The following is an 18,829-nucleotide window of genomic DNA, read 5'->3' on the forward strand; positions in this document are numbered from 1 at the left end:
ACGGCCCAGGCTCAGCCGCCCCCAACTCGGCTCACTGCCCACACGCAGCTCTGACTCACCTGCCACCCCCACCCCTGGCTCTGGTTCACCACCCATCGCGCATGGCTCCGGTTTGCCCTTCACCCCCTGCCCTGGTTTAAACTCCCCCATGTGCGGCTCCAATTCAGACCCCTCGCATGCAGCCCCGTTTCCATACCCTGCCCCGGTTTAAATTCCCTGCATGCGGCTCTGGTTCAACACCCCCTAACCCCCACACGCAGCCCCAGTTCAACCCCCTGCCAGCTCACCACCCACGCCTGGCTCCGGCTCCAGCTCCACCGTCCGTGCGTGGCTGTAGCTCATCTGTCACCCTCATCTCTGGTCTGGCTCACCACCCCTCACACATGGCTCCAGTTCACCCTCCACTCCCCTCCCTGGTTTAAACCCCCCACGTGCAGCTCCAGTTCAAACCTCTCGCACGTGGCCCCGTTTCCATCTTCCTGCCCCGGTGTAAACTCCCATGTGCGGCTTCAATTCAACACACCTCACCCCCCAGTTCACCCCCCTGCTGTCTCACCACCTGTGCCTGGCTCTGGCTCCAGTTCAACCTCCCACCACGTCCTGGCTGAGCACCTGAGAAGGGCTCTGTCTCACCACCCCACACACAGCTCCAGCTTAACTCCACCCCTCTCCCCCCTGCAGCCCTAACCCACCCCAGCCTTACCCCCCCCCACCTCCCATGGCCCCAACCCACCGCCAGGCTTAACCCTCCCCATCTGTCCCCCCACTCCAGGACTTACCTTTCCACTGCTTCCCCAGCTGCAGAACATGTGTTCTGTTGGGGAAAAAGTCAGACCCCAACTTGCACGAAATCCGGGTTATACGAGGTTGCATGGAACGGAACCCTCACCTACTCTGAGACCTTACTGTACTTTGATATCATCTTTGCCTATTATAGTAAACTCTTTCATATCCATCAGCCCTGGGACCAAGAGATTGCTGGATATTCAGATATTCTGGATAAGAGAGAGGCATACCTAGCAATGCATGACTCTAAAGAAAAACAAGACTTGTTAGTTGAAGCCTGAATATGATATGTATTTAGAGAACATTCTGGGGATATGCAATTACAGGTTGAATCTCTCTCATCCAGAATTCTCTTGTCCAGCAATATCTGTAATTTGGGATGATTTTAGTTATCCAGGTGACCACTTATCATGGGTGTGCCTCAGTTTCCTACGTCCCATAAAGTTTCTTTACAGCCACAAGTCCTGGTTCTCTGTGTTCAGTGCCATTATTTACCTGTAATTTACCCCTAAATGGCTTCTAAGAGCCTAGTTTGCACTGGAAGTGTTGGCAGTGTGCTAGACAATATTGACCTCCTGTGGTTCAGCAAACTCTCTTGTTCAGCACCGATCAGTTCCCAAGAGTGCTGGACTAGAGAGGGTCAGCCTGTATAAGGTTTAATGGATAATCCCATTCTCTTGCAATAACTTTTTCAGTACAGACAGGACAGTTGATAACTTCAAGCTATCTAATTTCTCACACGTAAAAAAGAGTGTTATCCTTTCAGAAACTTTTTGTCTACCTTAGCAGAATAGTCATAATTTTCTTGAGGTTAGTGGCCTGTTACAAGGATACCTATTAAAATTAATATATTTAGGGTTGGTATGATATCATTACTTCCACAAAACTCCATTTACCTTGATCAGGGATCTTACTTAAGTGTTTAATTCAAGCTAACTCATTGGCTACACCATGTAATTGCTATGTTATTTTTTGGTTAGAAATACTTCTATTGCACCATCATTGTTTTGGACAAATCTCATGATACACTTTCACATATATTTTAGTAATTGTAACATAGCAAATAAATATCTCAATGGTTTTTGGAGGCATAACGGCCAGCAGACAAATGTTAAATATTGATATAGTAGACTGTTTTAGTTAACTTTATCTGGAAACATAATTATTATAAGCTTTTAATAACATGGTGCAGCTCAAACATAGATTTTTATTTATGCCTTAACTCTCAAGTCCTGAAAGTTAGGCATGTTGTGAAATACTGGAGGAAATAACTGCTCATTAAAAATATATTGTAAACTCCATGTTGAAATATGTTTGGCTGATGGGAGATCATGGAACTCGACTCATATCATCCCACTGGAGAAAATTGAGCATTGTTACATAGTGGAATATTCTTTTTACTTCAAAATATCATATTTATCTATTGATGTATTGTGATATCTTTAATTTTAGTCCTGGAAATAGTAAATCTAAACTATTATACTGTTAGGAGTGATTTCAGAGTATCAGCCAGTCAACATCATTCAAATTTATAAATAAGAAACATAGATTTTTAAAGCGTGTTATTGCTAGGGTCAATAATATTCTCTTTCACACACCTCAACCTTACATAGCAACAAGCTATATTGTGTGTCATCTTCTCACTTCTGAGCTCATGGAGGGGCAACATTCCCCTATTGAGGACACAGAAGCTGCGTCTACACGTGCACGCTACTTCGAAGTAGCGGCACTAACTTCGAAATAGCGCCCGTCGCGGCTACACGCATCGGGCGCTATTTCGAAGTTAACTTCGACGTTAGGCGGCGAGACGTCGACGTCGCTAACCTCATGAGGGGATCGGAATAGCGCCCTACTTCGACGTTCAACGTCGAAGTAGGGACCGTGTAGACGATCCGCGTCCCGCAACTTCGAAATTGTGGGGTCCTCCATGGCAGCCATCAGCTGGGGGGTTGAGAGACGCTGTCTCTCCAGCCCGTGCGGGGCTCTATGGTCACCGTGTGCAGCAGCCCTTAGCCCAGGGCTTCTGGCTGCTGCTGCTGCAGCGGGGGATTCATGCTGCATGCACAGGGTCTGCAACTCGTTGTCGGCTCTGTGTATCTTGTGCTGTTTAGTGCAAGTGTGTCTGGGAGGGGCCCTTCAAGGGAGCGGCTTGCTGTTGAGTCCGCCCTGTGACCCTGTCTGCAGCTGTGCCTGGCACCCTTATTTCGATGTGTGCTACTGTGGCATGTAGACGTTCCCTCGCTGCACCTATTTCGATGTGGTGCTGCGCAACGTCGATGTTGAACATCGACGTTGCCAGCCCTGGAGGACGTGTAGACGTTATTCATCGAAATAGCCTATTTCAATGTCGCCACATCGAAATAGGCTACTTCGATGTAGGCTTCACGTGTAGACGTAGCCAGAGAGGAAAAGAAAGGACAGAAAGAATCATAACGGTTGTCCAAAATAAATGAATATTTATATAAATGCCAAATATGCTAGGGTGTGGGTATGGACAGCACAGCAATAATTTTTAAATTAAACTATAAAAAGGATTATTTAAAACTTCTGAAGAGTAACTTTCAGATGTGCTGCAGGCCCCAGAATGAGTCATATCTCTTTTAGTAATGACAGCTGTTTAGTTAGTTGAATCAGGCCAATACAGGTTCAGAAACATCAGATATCTGTAGAGATTTTAAGCAATTCCTCTTTTCTTTGTTAATAATAGAGTGAAACCTTGAGAAAATGTTCCTTGGACAAAAGAACTTCCTCTCTTTGTGCACTGTGGACCATTTCTGAGCTAACACTCCTTTCTGGTATCTCCAAAGTCCCAGACTTATTCTTTCTTCAGTTTCTCTATGAAGCGTAGAACAAGTGGGATAGTTTTGTGGGGCATTATATAAAGATGTGTTTTTGAAAGGTTAGTTGAAGTTTATATGTGTATGGGCTGTCCCCTGTAAATGACTAATAGGGGGCATTTACCACATACAGTACTTCAGTGGGATCAGTTTTTTAGGTTTCATTTTCAGATCACTTCGAAAAGTTCATAAAAGGAAATAGAAGAAAGCCAGAGAAAGGGACAAGAAAATAAACTCTGAAAACATCAGGGAAAAAAGATACAGTGGTGATCAAATCCTAGTGAAGTCAGTGGGAATTCTGCCATTGAGCACAATGGGAGCAGGGTCAGGCCCTTAGATATACAATAAAAAGAAAAGATATAGATTAGAACAGTAAAAGTGAAAAACAAAATAAGCAGCAGTGCCAAAGGCTGATGCTAAACTGACTTTTTTAAAACAATTATGATATTTTTGTGGTGCGGGGCGGGGGGGAGAGGAAATGTGTCAGAACCTCTGTTTAGCAGGAAAGTTTTATGGAACCTGAGGATGAAATCAAGGCTTCAATGAAGTCAACAGCAAAACTGCTGCTGCAACAGGAAAGTTCTGAGGAGCTTGTTCTCGGGGGCACAATAACCAAGATCTGAGGAGGATTATTTTGTTGTGCTGCTATTTATTTTGTCCTCTCCTGGCCCTCATAGAACTAGTCTGGATTATTCCCATTTACTTTGAATTGCTCAGGGGATTTTGCCTTTAGTACATACTGAGTATTATAAAACTCGGCCACAGTGTACAGTAGCCCACTATGAAAATATTCCTGTTCTATCATCCAATTTGAAATTTCAGTCTTTCATTTTCTACTTATTTTTGTTGCTATTAACCAGTTTTCCACATACCAAGAAAAGCAGCCAGGTTGTGGTTGCTTTTTGCATTGGTCCTCTTCTCCACTGGCCCTTGATTTGATCCTTGGTTTTCATTTCCTACTCCTCCTTCTCCTCATTTTTTTTTAATTCACCTCCTTCTCTTGTCTTTGTTGCTCTAGGCTCTGGCCCACTTCCTCTCCCTCTGTTCGTTTCATTTCGTGCAGCCATCTGACACTGGGGGAGGAGCTGAGTGAACCTCAATACTGCTCCCCTACTTCCTTCCCTCAGCAGCTGTCACAGCTGTCCTGAGTCTACCCTGCACGTATACACAAACATAGACACTAGCTGATTGGCTGGCTCCCCTTTAATCCTAGTCCCAGGAAATGTGGCCCCATCTGACCTTCCAGACCATGGTCCTAGACTCCCATTGTTTCTGGGACTTCTGTTTTCTGTATGTTAATTAATATGCCTGTATCCTATTTACATAAATTGGGGATGCCTGTATTTTAGCTTTGGCTGTTATGTGCCTTTGGCTCCATTATCCCTCGGAAGGAAGAACAATAATAAAATTTTATTCACCTTGGATTTTCAGTAATAATTATTCTCAAATAAAAAAAATGGGACTCTGACTCTTTTCTGTTTTTCATCTTTCTCTGTACTCCCCACTCCTATTTAGGCTGAAGGAAAATAAACAAAGTCTGCACCTGTAGGACCTATTTTATTTGTAGGCTGTGTTGTTAATTGTCATTCTTTTGGTGAAGCTGTTGCATTATTAGGCAGGGCGGAATAGAAGAGGACAGTATAAAAATGCTTCCTTTTTAAGTGTCTTATTATTATTGTCTTTTCCTTTGTTATTCCTCTTGGCTGGGTCTACACATGCCCCTTCCTTTCTAAAGGGGCGTGTTAATGAGCATGTTCGAAATATGCTAATGAGACACTACAATGAATATGCAGCACTTCATCAGCATAATGGCAGCTGCGGTGATTCGAAAGTGTGGCTTTTCGAATCGTGCGCCACCCGTGGAGATGGGACCTTCTGAAAGGACACCCCCAGTTTTAGAAAGCCCTTCTTCCTACCTGTGATCGAAAGAAGGGCTTTTGAAAACTGCGGGGGGGTCCTTTTGGAAGGTCCTGTCTCCACGGGTGGTGCGTGATTCGAAAAGCCGCACTTTTGAATTGCCACGGTCGTCATTATACTAATGAGGCGCTGCATATTTATTGCAGTGCATCATTAGCATGTTTTGAACCTGCTCATTAACATGCCCCTTTCGAAAGGAAGGGGCATGTGTAGACCCAGCCCTTCTGTTCAGTGTTTTCCCTATCATTTGTTTTCTTAAGCCCTTTTGTTTTGTGGGTGTGATTTATGCTGCTGTCTGTATTCTGCCCTTGCATGTAATGTAGTCTCTCTTTTCTCCAAGTATCAGGCATTACATCACATAGGCCGTGTCTACACTTAGGAAAAACTTCGAAATAGCCATGCTAATGGCCAGATCGAATAATACTAATGAGGTACTGAAATGAATATTCAACGCCTCATTAGCATGCTGCCGGCTTTCGGAATAAGGAGATTTTGAAGTTGGCTGGGTCCTTTCAAAAAGGACCCCCCTGTGTAGACGAGCCACGGGTGAGCGAACTGTGGCACTTTCAAAGTGCCGTGGCTGGCAACATGCCAATGAGGCGCTGAATATTCATTTCAGCACCTCACTAGCATTCTCCAATTTGGCCATTAGCGTGGCTGTTTTGAAGTTTTTCCTAAGTGTAGACATGGCCTATGTTTAACATTCTAGCTAAGCATTGGAAATAATTGTTTTATTTTTTATAAATAAGTAGCCATCAGACATGGAGTTCTGTACATCTGGACAAATCATTCAAGAAATGTTAACCTCTTTTGCTTTTTTCAGCCTCATGGTTTATCATGATTTCCCGGAATTCAGGGAAACTGATTTTATTCAATGAATAACTAATTAAAGCTTTATTTAATTAATTATTTGTGCACATTAGAAATTTTCTTTCCCTGAGCATTTTTCTAGGAAAATTTCATTAATTAAATATTTGCAGATACCAAAAACAGGTCAGATGCATTTTCAATGTGAATTAATATTATGTATAACCTCTTTAGTTTTATTTAAGTATTTATATTGTAAATATTCTAATATTTTGACCAGATTAATTATAAATATAGTAAGAAACTGATTACAACTATTTCAGCTGAGAGACTAGGTCACAGATTGGTATACATCCCCACCATCAAGTTACTGTGGATATTTACTCTTTATATTGTCACTTGCTTAATTTCATCCTATCCACCATTATCATTATAAATATTTTCTCTCTGTCTGTCTTATAAAAGTTCCAGACATTTACATATTGTTCTTTTTCCTTTAATTGCCAAGCTGTAGGTATCATGTCTTAGCAGAACTGTAAGTATCTAGTTTTCAAAATTCTTCTTTGGAAGTCGGTCAGTATAGCGCCTTGATTACAGTTGCTGCTCTCCTTTGAATTCCATCCAGTTTACCAACATTTTTGTTTTCTGTAAGTACATGTGGTATATGATAGGCATTTTGCATGTAGCAAAAGATGGATAGGCTGCAGTAGGGAGGAGAGGGATGCACAGAAAGTTTTTTTTTAAAGAATATTATTTTGCACGCTGCTTGAGTGTGTTGGTTTATTCATTTCTGAAAACATACCAAAGCTGTGAATATTTATTTAGTTCTGCTCCTAATCGTGTTTCTAATAGGGGAATTATTTTGGTACAATGAAAGACATTTGTAAATGAAGCAGATAAACCCTTTGGCAGACAAGGAGTGTTTTGTTCAGCACAAGAATCCTATTGTCCACTGCTTTAGTTGTCAAGTGCTTAGGGAACCCAGGATTTATGAGGATGCTACAATGGGCCTTTCAGTGCACCGTCTAAGACGCTGTGAGATTCCGTTCCTCTGCTTTTCAGACTCTCTAATCTTTTTATCATGCAAGGACAATGCAGGATTCAGCTGCTTCTTGGGCCACAGGACTGCCCATTGAACATCAGGCATTATGAAGTAATTACCATAGTGACAATGGGTTTTTGCATCTAACCAGCAACACTTTCAAAATGTCTAGGGTTGTCACTTGGATGACCCAACAATTCAGACATGGCTTACTTTGCAAAAAATAAAATAATATTTGATTTAAAGTGCCACTATGTCAAATCTATTTGAAGCACAAGATCTGTTTATTCATTGTGTATTGGAGCTGTCTTGTAATTATTACGGGAATTTGAACACATTATTCCCTAAATATATCATATTTTTTCAGGGGCTTTTTCTTCACTTAATTGTTAGTAGTGTTGTTTTTGTTTGTTGTTTTTTCTTATACTTCCTGTAAACTGCAGACTTTGAATAATCTGTTGGAAGACAAAGTAGCAAAAATGTTTACAATGGAAAAAATAACAAAACAAAATATGATATCAGGTAATATCGTAAATACCTTTTTCATATATATCAAAATAATTAAAATGAGCTAAGCTGCATGCTCTTTATGCAGATGTACAAGATGGGAACTCTACTGTAGATTTCCATCATGCTTGTCATGAAGAAACAAATAACCAGAGTCTCCCCTTTCCTCCCTAAGGTGGAAAATGCAGATTTATGTTGTACTTGCTGCATGGAATGATCAATATTAGTAAGAAGTATTGATCTGAAATCCAAATACCCTGCATAAATGCTGTGTTACTGGTCATGGAACTCTTGTTTGACAGTTAAGCCACTGTGTACATAAGAGGAAACTTCACTGAGTAGTATAAACTGCAGGGAACTGGGAACAAGCATGACCTTTTTGAATCCCAACTCTATTCACCTCACCTAAAGTTAAAACTACATTGTAAAAATTGATGGTATATATGTGTTGCATAATATGTGCCAATAATGACACATCTGGCCTTCCAATTTCATGGACAAAGGTCTGCCAAAACATCAGATAACCTGATGTTATGGGCACCACTTTGGTTCTGCAAAGCAGCCATATGCATGTTGAAACAGAAACATCAAATCTGTAGGATGAGACGGGGTGGTTGCCCCACAAGCTATACTTTTGAGGCCCCCAAGGTAGGCATCCCTCCTCTCCTGTGGACAGGAGAGGTAGGGTATCTTCAGCAAGTGGGGCAGGTGGCAGCAGCAGCGGGGAGCCACCTCTTCTCCCTTTGCCCTCCCACCCACACTCACCACACGGTGCGAGCAACAGACTGTTTTGCTGAGCTGCTGTGAGCTCTCCTGGCCCACTGAGCCCTGCTTCTCCGTGGCAGAAGGAAGGACGGGGTCTCTGCTCACAGCAGCTGTCAGACAAGTGGGACTCAGTGGGCTGGGAGGGTGTGGTGGAGTGCAGCAGGCTTCCACTCACTTCTCCCATATAGTGAGGGGGTGCTGACGGTATGTGACCCCATGCTGCTGCTGCCGCCATCTGCTCCTGTCCCAGGTAATTTCTGCCATGCTGGTCAAGGAGGGAGTAAGGAGGCAGGGTGCCAATGAGGCGGGGGAAGGGTGGGGTGTGCAGTGCAGGGGGTTGCCTGAGGCCCCTTTCCTGAGGCACTGGGGGTGAGGGGGGTGCCCTGCTGGCCCTGTGCTGAGACACAAAAGCAAATGATCAAAATGGCATAATTTAGTCCCTTTCCAGTGTTATTCCATTTCTCTGCTTCATTTCTGTGTAATTTCAAACACAAATAAAAAGACAGCGAGTTTATTTGAGAAAAAAGTATTTAAAGCACATGATGTGCCTTTCACAGTAAAATGCATGCAGTACTTGTCTACCTGCTATATTTTCATGAATCACACTCTTAGAATTTTAGTTATTGAATGAGACTCTCTGTGTGCCATCAGCCATTGATTATATTTTTCTTTTGTCTAATTATTTAGTGCATTATTGAATATTTCACAATAATTAATTAAACTTAACTCTGTTTGAAAAATATCCATGAGCAGATAGTGCTTGCCTAGGACTTATTTATAATTTGAATTTAGTCAATGATAGTTTTTCCAATTTTTAAAATTCCTTTGTTCCCTCACTCCATCCTCATCATCATGAACAACCATGGGCTCAGCGCGCATTGGTATATGATGCTTTTCTCACTGTTTCCTTCCATCTTTCCCCATCCAGTGTGGTGTAGCTAAATTTCTGTAGACTAGCTCCACAACAATCTACAATATCATCTACCCATTCTCTGTGAGGTCTGCCTCTCTTATCTGAACCATCCATTATGCGGAATACCAAAGTCTTGAGTTTGTTGATTTTCCCCAACCGTAAATCACAGCTGCCCTCACATGCCAAACCCAGCCAGTGTTTGCCGCTCTTCAAGTGTGATGCAGTTATTTGAGAAGTATACCATGCTGAGCTGCTGACCATTCAGTCAAGACTTAGTGCCTTGCAGAGTTGGTCCCTTGGCAGACTTGCATGAGCTCCTTTAATAATCAAAAGCATCCCTGTGCCCATTCACTGCATCTGAAATACCTATTCAAGTATTCTATTGGCAAAACACTGAGTGGTTGAGAATATGTTTCAGAAAGGGCAACCTGTTGCTCACAAGCCGCGTGCAGCTTATCTGATCACACACTGCTAGACGTTTTGCTGCCATCTGCAGACACCACCACACCCTCAGCTCCTTGTTTCTGCTGTTTGCTGTTCCTAGTCAATGAGAGCAGTTGGGGCAGCAGCTAGCTGATACAGTTTACCTTCTCTGTGGATAGAATACAATTGTCAAAAAACGGGGATTAGGTGTGACTGGACTTTGATGTGTATTCTGGATTTAAAACCAGGATAGACAGGCACAAAACTTCATTATAAAGGGGCCCTGCCCACCCCATCCCACATCTTCTTTCCTATTGCTGGAATAAATAGCTAAATTCCATGCATCCCTGAGTGCTCTTGGACCATTAGCAGCTCGTGTAATTTAGAGAGACATTTAGGCTTATGCCATGGAAGTGGTCCAGCAATTAGCCAACCAGGAATGGAGAGCACAGAGGCCATCTTCCTCAGTAGTGCTCGCAATCCTAGGTTAAAATGTAGGCCTTGGATCAATGTAATAATTTCATCCCTAATATAAAATATTCACAGGAAAAACAGCACTCGAGCAATTAATTTCATTTTGTTTTAATGCAGAGTCCTGTGCACAAAACATTTCAGATGCTTTTCAGAAATAAACAGCTATTAATTGCTAACAATTATAATACACTCATGTTATTATTTAAGCATTTAGCAAACTGAAGACTGTAAAGACAAGGAAAGAAGATGTTTGACCCATGCAAGGAGAAAACTGTATTCTGGTACAAGGGGAACTTAGTTTTCTGCTGAGTAATTTAGCTTGTTGGGGACATGCAGGGTCATTCTGTCCCCTGCGTTATAGCTGTTCTTTCCCAGTGTTGACAATCAGTTTGTGCTGGTTTAACAGAATTGTTATCTCACACAGAAATGCTTAATAATTATTACTAAATGCATAACATAACCGCTGACAACATAAGGTGCAGCACCCTTTGATCGTCTATTAGTAACAGTCACTGGGTAATGGAGTAATAATCATTTGCTTTATTCTCTGTAACGTGGCTGCTGTACCTAATTCTTGTTTAAGACCCTTGTGCTACCAACTGGTCTGTGTGGTTGGACAGTGATATGTGTGCAGAGTCTCACTGACTTCAATCGGATTCTGCATCGGTTTAAGAAAGCCCTGGTTGGATCCCTACGCAGGTTGGAACTCTACTTCATTACTAGTTCAATATCTAACAATTGTACAGAGCTATCACTAAGCTTTGGTCATTTTAATGTAGATTTCAAGGAAAGGGGTGAATGAGGTATTTTAAAAAAAAATTGAAAATGGGTTTAGATTTTTCTGCCTTTTTATTAAAAACTTGAGGCGGTACCTCTTCTATTCTCTCCAGCTCTGGATAGAGGATAAGTAGCATAGTGTAGATAACAATCAAGTGCATGCACACTGCCATAAATATATAGAATACTGCTGAATCAGATGTAGGTGCTTGCTGCAAAAAAAGGCAGCATTTAAATTCTGTGGAGGACAGATTCTATTCAGGGCGCTGAGATATTTCTCAGGGGTAGATTGCCATTACGACCTAATAAAGTCATTCTCAGTCATCCTGGATAGTTTCATCATTTGTTGTACTTGAAAAATATGGGACCTATGCATAATCTGAGACATTTTGTAGACTGCATAAAAAATAAGGACCAGAACAATGACTGAATTTAATATTAACTTGTGGCTCCTTCAACACAGTTTGCATGATGGCAGGCATTTTCATATGGCTGTTCAAAAGGTGACCTCCAAATAAATTCCAAGGAACATAAATCCCAGTTTTATTCCTTTTTGTTCTAGCCAAGTTAATAGGCCCAAAATTTGAGTCTAGCTGTGCAGGGGACCTTAGAATCAACAAGTGAAACCTCTGAGTTTACAGACTGACATCCTAGGCTGCACTCACTGAGTTTGTGAGAGGCATTTTAACTGTTGAAGAGGTAGAAAAAAATGTTACGAAAAACCTATGTGTGATGAGTGCCCGTGGGAGAACGTTGGTGATATACTGTCTTCCAAGAGCAAAAAGTCAGGGGCTTTTTAGAATCCTAGACTTATTCAATGAAAAAGCCTGAGGAGCTCTTTTAGATGCCTGAGACTGTATGCATCTGGTGTGAATAAAATGTACAATAGCTTTAGGATCACTTCGGTCATTAGGTTTGTTTTGCTTTTTGTAATTCCCAGTGACTATTGTTGCCTCTACTTAGTTTTTAAGTGTTACAGTTTTGCATTACTTCACCTTGTGATTACTGTTCCTTATAAATGTCAGCTCTAAAGAAGGAAGGGAAGTAGCTGAAAATAACTGGTCTTAAATTGAAGGTCATGTTTCCATCTCTATATGTGTTTATGTCTACACATACATGGGCTTGGAATAATTCATTTTTATTGGTAAATGTTAGTAAACACTGATATCATAGTAAACACAATCTACTATATATTTGAGAGACTTTGCCTGTTTGTGTGTCTTTCTGTTTGTTCAGGAACCTTCCTAACTGTTAAAGCTAGGACTGCTATTTATCATAACTAAGAGCATGGTTAGAGTCTTGGTTTGCCGGGAAAATGGGATGTGCTGGAATACGATTGCTTCTTACAAAAGCATGCAGAAAAGTGACCAAATCACCAGGCAGGTGAAAGTAGCTGTCTGGAGGTGACCCCCATTCCCCTTCCAGGATTGCACCAGCCCAAGTCTACTGCCTCCTTCCCTGATTCGTACGGGGCTGTTGCTGGCTCTTCCCCTTTGTCAGGGAGTGAGGGGAAAGGGAACAGTGAAATGCATTTCTCTCTCTGTCTGTGGAGTGCCGGGGACAGCTGGGGGACATGTGCCAGCTGGAGCTGCAGCTGCCATGGAGAGGTGCTTCTCAACTGGCCCCAAGGTGCTGCAGTGACAGAGGACTGGGGTAGTCCTCACTCCCCAGGGCAGCCTGCAGACTGAACCCCTTATCCCAACCCCACAGCAAAGAGGTAAATGAAGTGTGAAAATTTTTCTTACATTAAAAAAACAAAAACAACAAAACAAATAATCGAGTTAAGGACCTGGGTAATGCTGGGTAAATCTTCTAGTCAGAATATAAGGATAGGTGAAGTAGGAAGAAAATACAGCTTGTTTCCATAGTTTGATGTGAGGATATTTACTTAATATATTTTGACATGCAGTGCTCACCATTTGTGCTTTTACAATTATGGAAGCTTAACTTTATGAATCTCAGTGTCTGCTGTCAATAAATAAATACGTGACCCTTTTTTAATTTCCTGCAACTGTGAACATTTAAATTAATACAAGCTGGAAAAATTCTTAAAAAATAAACATGAAAACCATTTGTCAAATTTTATTTAAAAAGTTGGATTCTCTCAAGTCTAACTATAGAGAAACATCAAAAAGACAGCTTGTAGCCTTGGAAATTGGATAGAAATGAAATATACATTTTGCAATGTACATCCTACAAAAACAGTTCTTTTTAGGAAAATAATACTAATTTTCTTTTTCCTTATTATTTCCTTATTATTGTGTCATGATACTAAAATATCTGATTCTTAATCAGTCTTAGACCATTTAGAAATGTTGAAAGCAAATTGTGTTGCCAGATGAGACCTTACATGTGACTATAGCTGGTTTAGTTCAGTTGGTTTGGTTTGGTTTGGTTTGGTTTTTTTACCGTACAGTCTCTCTTTCTTTGAAAAATGTTCCAAGACCACATTTTCTTTCGTACGATTCTATGCGTTTAGGAGGTAGAGATAAAGATGAGAGGGAATATTAACATGGCCTCTAGCACTTTAATTATGGGAACCTTCTTCCGATAATAGGTCTGTGTGGGTAAAAGTTACTTATAATTCTAACAGTGGCCTGCAGATATTTGTCTCCAAAATCCTGTTGGGCTGCCAGGGTAACTTAAAACTTGGGGAGGAGGGTTAGGTTTCCTTTTTTTTTTTCCCCCTTTTGTTGCCACTGTAATGTGGCTTTTGGTTTCAAATGAATGTTTTACTTTTTCCAGCAGGAGCTGAGATACTGAATAAGTGGCAGCACAGAACTTAAATCCACATTGTCAACACAGACTCATTAAGCAGACATTCAAATGGGTGGAATATGTTACATAAATTGGCAACAAGTTTCCAGTGGGTGAAGGTAAGACATCTGACTTTGTGTGCTTATAGTTCACAAGTTTGGTGCATGTTGCTCTCTTTTTATTGCTCTAAAATATATACACTATGGCAGCTGGGTGCAGGGATGGCAAGGAGGAGTCCACTGGTATTTAGTGTCGCTGATAGAGCTGGTGTTTTAGAACATTCTGCATCGGCTGTGACTATCTTATAATGCAACCTTTGACAAGCTGAAATATTCAAATGATGCTCATTTACATTTATAAAATCACAGCATTTCTTGAGGACACCCAGATATGAATTTAGCACTGAAGGGGTTGCTCATGATGGTAAGCTGTGGCTAGGAATTTTCCAGAAGAATAACGATAACCATATACATTAATCCCCGAAATGGGCTTTGTGTTGCTCTTTTTCTAAGTCTACATGGATGAGCAGCTTTTATATTTATTTTTCACCTGTAACATTTCATGTCATGTCACTAATCTTGAAACAGCCATTCATACTGGTGCTACAAAAGGTTTGTTGTTCACTGTGAGGCTTAACTGAAAAATGCTTCTGAAAATGCAAAGACGAGGTAATAGAGGTAAACCTCAGACTTCAGAACATGGTTCTGTTATTTTTGCTCCTCCATAATTCTATTATCAGCCTTTAACCTCTCCCACCCTGTGCTTTTCTGATCTATCATTGAAACTAGGCATTCCTCTGAGAGGAGAATTCTTAGAAATATCCATATTTTAAATCAATTATCAAATCCGCTATAAATAATATATAAGTAGTGTCATGGACAGCAGCGTCAGATGTAAGATCCCCTTTGATTTGTGATGCTTCTAATACACTCTACAAGACTATAACAATGCGTGTAGCTAGCTGATTCATTTACGTCTTTTTACAGTCAGTACACTGAAGTCCTTGTGGACAGATGCTTTATTTCTGTGGAAATGTCCTTGAATGATGATGATCTCATTTCTGGCAGCCAAATAGGCAAAACACTACAACATCCCTGTGAACAGCTACATGGACATGAATGTCTAACATTCGATGAGTTGTTAAGGTAGACTGAAGCAATTAGTATCAAGTTGTTATAGAATGGTTTCAACTATTAAACTGACACCACTTCACTTATTTTCTTTGGGAAATCAGTGAGCATCTTCACCTTTAAACTAGAAAGAAGCTATTCTGTATATGTATGCCTAGCAGTGCTTCTGAAATTGTTTTTCATTAAAACTCAAGGACCAAATATTGCCATCTATACTCAGTCTTTGATCAGCCAAAAATCCCAGCAAGGTTAGATTTAGGCTGAATAAGGGCTGCATGATTTGGCTTCAAGTAACAGCAGCAATACATGCAAAAACATCAACACCAAACACGGATTAAAAAAAAAATCTATCTTAATTACAAGCCTGAATCTGCTCCGATTCTCATCAGTGGGAGTTAGGTAACTGATTTAATGGAAGTCAGGTTGGGTGCTCTCTGTGCAGGCAAGTAGCTGAACTTTAGTGTTCACATCGATAAGGTTTTGAATAAAATCTAAACTGCTTTCTTTTCAGCTTCTGTGTTCTGACATGCCTCTTATGTCTGGCTTCTCAGACTAGCTCAGGCTTACTTCTGCTCTTTCCATTCCTGGCTCACAGCTACATTCACAAGCAGAGTTTAATATTTTTTTTTAAGACAGGAACAAAACGCCCACCACATGTGCTTGAGAAGTGAAGAGGAAACATAAAGCGAATAATATGGGGCTCAGATCTACATTAACTCAAGTTAAACACTATCTTATGCTGAAAGCAGTTAAATTGGTTTCTCTAGGCACTGTTACGTTTCAGAGTTAAGGTGAGTTGTTAGAGATGTAATCATTTCTGAAAGGAGACTTCTTGCAGAGTTATTTTAGGATGTCCATTGTAAGGCATTTGAATTGTCTTCCTGTAAATGAGAATGAGCAAACACGGCTTTTGCTGGTTGTCATATAAACCTATGTGTACAGATGGTTCTTAAATTCTATTTCATTTTGGAGGACTTTTTCTTAGATAATTTCACTCCTTCTGTGTCTATTCAGAAATGCAAATTTTCTGTTTCAGTATCTAAATCAGCAACAATAGCCAAGGTAAAATGTGCATGTACAATTATGGTTATTGAAACAAAGCTGCCAACTGGAAATGGGTTTAGTGAGTTCACTAATAGAGATCTGACCCACTTTGCCGTAGGACTTCCTTCTTCTGTTATGCAAATCAGCTAGGATAACTACTTTTTTAAAATGAAAGATCCATCCACTGCCCCATGGCCTTGCCCCTTGCTTATCTTCTTTCTGTTTGGTCCCTGCTCTCTGGCCAGGCCAGAAGACAGAGCCAGGCATTGATACCAGCTGCCCAGGTTTCTCAGGCTACTGTGGGGAAGCCCAGACCATCCACTAGCCCTGGACAGTGTGCTGGGGTGTTCCTGGTAGCAGCTGTCCCTGCCCCCTGGGGCATGCTGCCCAGGCTGGTGGAGAGCCCAGGAACCCTACAGCAGACCATGCCCCCTCAGTGTCTCTTACCAGTTCCTGGCTGCAGTTTCTAACCTGATGAGGGAGTGAGGCCTGGGGTTGGGGGAGGAGGAGCAGGGGAGGCCTTGTTGCAAGGGAGCGCTAGGGCCCACCTCACCCCTTTCCCCACTCTAGGAATAGGCAAATGCTGCCCTTGAACCTCAGCAGGCATGGAACACTCAGGGGTTCTAGGACATTTTCTGTTCCGGAGTCATTTAGCCCAGGACTGGGACCTGGAATGTATATTTGGGGGCTGTCCCATGCAGTTAGGGATGGGCGGTCACCCTTAAAGAGGGGTCTCAAACTCAGTTTACCTGAGGGCTGTTGGCTGTTCTAAAATCCTTCTGCTGGGCCAATGGACACATGTCTCTGGAGGGCACTGCGGAAGGGCAGGGGTCTAGGCTCCATCCTCTCCAAGCATCTCCCAGCCTGCATGTCACCCTCAGGAGCACAGAGGGCTGGAATGCTCCTCTTCCCACCACTGTGGTAAATCCAAGCGACTGGCCTGACCTGGGAGATGGCAGCATAACAGAGCAGGCTGTTGCATTCCTCTGCCCCCTACAGTTCCCGTCATCACAGTAAATGCAACAAGGCCCAACCCATGCTGCCATCTAGCGCAAGTCTTTCTGCTAATCTCTGAGGCCATATGGGAGGAGCCTTGGGGTAAGGGTTGCATTGGGGGCAGGAGTAGGCGGAGTAATGGTGAGAAGGGGCTGGGCTTGGCGGAAGGGAAGGGACACCCATCCCTCTTCGTCAGAAGGTGTGTGTGTGTGCATGGATTGTGGTACTGTTCAGGCTGTAGATGGCCCTTAGTCATGAGTTTGAGACCCCTTCTCTAAAACTAGAAGAAGTAAAACACACTAGGATTAGGTTGCTGAACTAAAAAATTGTGGTGAAATCAGAAACAGAAAGAGCAGACTGTAAACTAAAAATGCTTTCTCTTTCTGATCCCAAACTTTATTGTCATGTGCGTGGCTTTGCTTCATGGCTCGCAAATGTGGTAGTAGAGAGAAATCACATATATATTTTTCACTGTGCAATATCTTGATCTGTATCAAAACTGCCAAAAGATTTAGGTATATGTTTGTGCATAGGTTGAAAATATACATTAATAAAATATTTAGCATTTCAAAACTCCTAGTGACTTCAGTGAGATTCCAAGTGCTTTTGAAATTCCCACAATGCGTAAGCCAAATGCCATACAGATATGAACTAATTAATCCTCACAATTCCATGATGAGTTAGGTAATTTCGTTATGTTATGCCATCATTTTATATACCAGGGAATCCCACTTATCTGATCTCACTGGGACTGGGGATAGACTGGACAATCAAAAATGCATTCAGTCCATAGAATGGGAAAGGGTGAAGCTGCAGTGCTGTCTAGAGGCCAAAGGAGAGATTGGACCTGTGTACAGTGGTCGTTTGATTAATACTCAGAGTCCAAAAATGGAAGGTTGGGTAAGCAGGCTTACTAGCATGGCTTACGCTCTGTTACTATTCAGGCTTGTACTGTGTGTCCATAACTTTTACCAAATTCTTCAATTTCCTCTGCCAGAAGGCTGCCCTAAACCTATCATACAGGGTATTTTTCCAGCACAGGCAACTCTTCTTCATGTAGAGAGAGATTGTGGTGTCTTCTGTGTTATCTTCATTATCTCTAAGCACATATATTGTAGTTATTTCAATCTGTATGTAATTTAGATGCATTCCCCAGATTCCTCTCTAGGTCCGATTGGTGTCGCAAGGTTTGGGTCTCCTTGCTATAGATTTTCCCCCTCATTTGCACGTCATTACTTGGACTGATGCATGCACATTTCAAGGGAGGTGGACAGTGGTCACACATGAAATGTTCCTTTCCTTCTGAAGGGAAGATTACATTTGTTTGAGAAGGGTTTCCTGAAATGAAGGGCTCAAACCATGCTCATTCAAATCGCTGAGATTCATTCAGGTCCCAGATGGAGAATAATGACAAAACCAATAGTATCTTTCAAACTGGTAAACTGGTAGGAAAAAAAATAAGTGCCCCCACTATATTTATGAATTCACTGCTATAATTTAAAGCAGACAGGTCACACATGCACATATATATAGGTGCTCATATATACTGTAAATTCAGACTGTGATTGGAAAAAATATGCAGAGGATCCCCGATCTATAATATAGATGTTGAAAGGAAATATTTTCACATTTTTGTACAAGTGCCATGTAAAAA

The 18,829-nt window shown here is 41.6% G+C and overlaps 1 protein-coding gene across 5 annotated transcripts in view; it reads left to right on the forward strand.

Annotated features, from left to right (window-relative positions):
- CDH11 (cadherin 11) overlaps nucleotides 1–18,829 on the forward strand; it is a 138,533-nt gene that overhangs the window by 61,249 nt on the left and 58,455 nt on the right. For 3 of the 5 annotated variants that reach the window (XM_075008323.1, XM_075008328.1, XM_075008325.1), the window contains exon 2: nucleotides 13,994–14,124. The gene's annotated coding sequence lies outside the window, so the exon portion shown is untranslated. Of the gene's footprint in view, nucleotides 1–13,993; nucleotides 14,125–15,774; nucleotides 15,927–18,829 lie in introns of those variants that run through there. The other 2 variants (XM_075008324.1, XM_075008327.1) reach the window with 2 other exon arrangements.

Source organism: Carettochelys insculpta, chromosome 14, assembly GCF_033958435.1.
Source record: "Carettochelys insculpta isolate YL-2023 chromosome 14, ASM3395843v1, whole genome shotgun sequence".
Taxonomy (NCBI): domain Eukaryota; kingdom Metazoa; phylum Chordata; order Testudines; family Carettochelyidae; genus Carettochelys; species Carettochelys insculpta.